Genomic DNA, 3,295 nt, shown 5'->3' with positions numbered 1-3,295 from the left:
TGGCACCAGTGGGGATGCAGTGCAGTGACTCCAGAGAGTGCACTGGCACCAGTGGGGATGCAGTGCAGTGAGTCCAGAGAGTGCACTGGCACCAGTGGGGATGCAGTGCAGTGACTCCAGAGAGTGCACTGGCACCAGTGGGGATGCAGTGCAGTGAGTCCAGAGAGTGCACTGGCACCAGTGGGGATGCAGTGTAGTGAGTCCAGAGAGTTCACTGGCACCAGTGGGGTTGCAGTGTAGTGAGTCCAGAGAGTGCACTGGCACCACTGGGGATGCAGTGCAGTGAGTCCCGAGAGTGCACTGGCACCACTGGGGATGCAGTGCAGTGAGCCCAGAGAGTGCACTGGCACCAGTGGGGATGCAGTGCAGTAAGTCCAGAGAGTGCACTGGCACCAGTGGGGTTGCAGTGCAGTGAGTCCAGAGAGTGCACTGGCACCACTGCGGATGCAGTGCAGTGACTCCAGAGAGTGCACTGGCACCAGTGGGGATGCAGTGCAGTGAGTCCAGAGAGTGCACTGGCACCAGTGGGGATGCAGTGCAGTGAGTCCAGAGAGTGCACTGGCACCAGTGGGGATGCAGTGTAGTGAGTCCAGAGAGTTCACTGGCACCAGTGGGGTTGCAGTGTAGTGAGTCCAGAGAGTGCACTGGCACCACTGGGGATGCAGTGAAGTGAGTCCCGAGAGTGCACTGGCACCACTGGGGATGCAGTGCAGTGAGTCCAGAGAGTGCACTGGCACCAGTGGGGATGCAGTGCAGTGAGTCCTGAGAGTGCACTGGCACCAGTGGGGATGCAGTGCAGTGAGTCCAGAGAGTGCACTGGCACCACTGGGGATGCAGTGCAGTGACTCCAGAGAGTGCACTGGCACTAGTGGGGATACAGTGCAGTGAGTCCGGAGAGTGCACTGGCACCAGTGGGGATGCAGTGCAGTGAGTCCAGAGAGTGCACTGGCACCACTTGGGATGCGGTGCAGTGACTCCAGAAAGTGCACTGGCACTACTGGGGATGCAGTGCAGTGAGTCCCGAGAGTGCACTGGCACCACTGGGGATGCAGTGCAGTGAGCCCAGAGAGTGCACTGGCACCAGTGGGGATGCAGTGCAGTGAGTCCAGAGAGTGCACTGGCACCAGTGGGGTTGCAGTGCAGTGAGTCCAGAGAGTGCACTGGGACCAGTGGGCATGCAGTGCAGTGACTCCAGAGAGTGCACTGGCAGCAGTGGGGTTGCAGTGCAGTGAGCCCAGAGAGTGCCCTGGCACCAGTGGGGATGCAGTGCAGTGAGTCCAGAGAGTGCACTGGCACCAGTTGGGATGCAGTGCAGTGGGTCCGAAGAGTGCACTGGCACCAGTGGGGATGCAGTGCAGTGACTCCAGAGAGTGCACTTGCACCAGTGGGGATGCAGTGCAGTGAGTCCAGAGAGTGCACTGGCACCAGTGGGGATGCAAAGCAGTGAGTCCAGAGAGTGCACTGGCACCAGTGGGGATGCAGTGCAGTGAGTCCAGAGAGTGCACTGGCACCACTTGGGATGCGGTGCAGTGAGTCCAGAGAGTGCACTGGCACTACTGGGGATGCAGTGCAGTGAGTCCCGAGAGTGCACTGGCACCACTGGGGATGCAGTGCAGTGAGTCCAGAGAGTGCACTGGCAGCAGTGGGGATGCAGTGCAGTGAGTCCAGAGAGTGCACTGGCAGCAGTGGGGATGCAGTGCAGTGACTCCAGAGAGTGGACTGGCACCAGTGGGGATGCACTGCAGTGAGTCCAGAAAGTGCACTGGCACCAGTGGGGATGCAGTGCAGTGAGTCCAGAGAGTGCACTGGCACCAGTGGGGTTGCAGTGCAGTGAGTCCAGAGAGTGCACTGGCACCAGTGGGGATGCAGTGCAGTCAGTCCAGAGAGTGCAATGGCACCAGTGGGGATGCAAAGCAGTGAGTCCAGAGAGTGCACTGGCACCAGTGGGAATGCAGTGCAGTGAGTTGAGAGAGTGCACTGGAACCAGTGGGGATGCACTGCAGTGTCTCCAGAGAGTGCACTGGCACCAGTGGGGATGCAGTGCAGTGAGTCCAGAGAGTGCATTGGCACCAGTGGGAATGCAGTGCAGTGAGTCCAGAGAGTGCACTGGCACCACTGGGGATGCAGTGCAGTGAGTCCAGAGAGTGCACTGGCACCAGTGGGGATGCAGTGCAGTGACTCCAGAGAGTGCACTGGCAGCAGTGGGGATGCAGTGCAGTGAGTCTAGAGAGTGCACTGGCACCAGTGGGGATGCAGTGCAGTGAGTCCAGAGAGTGCACTGGCACCAGTGGGGATGCAGTGCAGTGACTCCAGACAGTGCACTGGCACCAGTGGGGATGCAGTGCAGTGAGTCCAGAGAGTGCACTGGTACCAGTGGCGTTGGAGTGCAGTGACTCTAGAGAGTGCACTGGCACCAGTGGGGATGCAGTGCAGTGACTCCAGAGAGTGCACTGGCACCACTGGGGATGCAGTGCAGTGAGTCCAGAGAGTGCATTGGCACCACTGGGGATGCAGTGCAGTGAGTCCAGAGAGTGCACTGGCACCAGTGGGGATGCAATGCAGTGACTCCAGAGAGTGCACTGGCACCACTGGGGATGCAGTGCAGTGAGTCCAGAGAGTGCACTGGCACCACTGGGGATGCAGTGCAGTGACTCCAGAGAGTGCACTGGCAGCAGTGGGGATGCAGTGCAGTGAGTCCAGAGAGTGCACTGGCACCAGTGGGAATGCAGGGCAGTGAGTCCAGGGAGTGCACTGGTAGCAGTGGGGATGCAGTGCAGTGAGTCCAGAGAGTTCACTGGCACCAGTGGGGATGCAGTGCAGTGACTCCAGAGAGTGCACTGGCACCAGTGGGGATGCAGTGCAGTGAGTCCAGAGAGTTCACTGGCACTACTGGGGATGCAGTGCAGTGAGTCCAGAGAGTGCACTGGCACCAGTGGGGATGCAGTGCAGTGAGTCCTTATAGTGCACTGGCACCACTGGGGATGCAGTGCAGTGACTCCAGAGAGTGCACTGGCACCAGTGGGGATGCAGTGCAGTGAGTCCAGAGAGTGCACTGGCACCAGTGGGGATGCAGTGCAGTGAGTCCAGAGAGTGCACTGGCACCAGTGGGGTTGCAGTGCAGTGAGTCCAGAGAGTGCACTGGCACCAGTGGGGATGCAGTGCAGTCAGTCCAGAGAGTGCAGTGGCACCAGTGGGGATGCAAAGCAGTGACTCCAGAGAGTGCACTGGCACCAGTGGGGATGCAGTGCAGTGAGTCCAGAGAGTGCATTGCCACCAGTGGGGATGCCGTGCAGTG

This window comes from Anser brachyrhynchus (assembly GCF_964034855.1).
Source record: "Anser brachyrhynchus genome assembly, contig: SCAFFOLD_45, whole genome shotgun sequence".
Classification (NCBI taxonomy): domain Eukaryota; kingdom Metazoa; phylum Chordata; class Aves; order Anseriformes; family Anatidae; genus Anser; species Anser brachyrhynchus.
Note: the sequence above shows the minus strand (reverse complement) of the source record.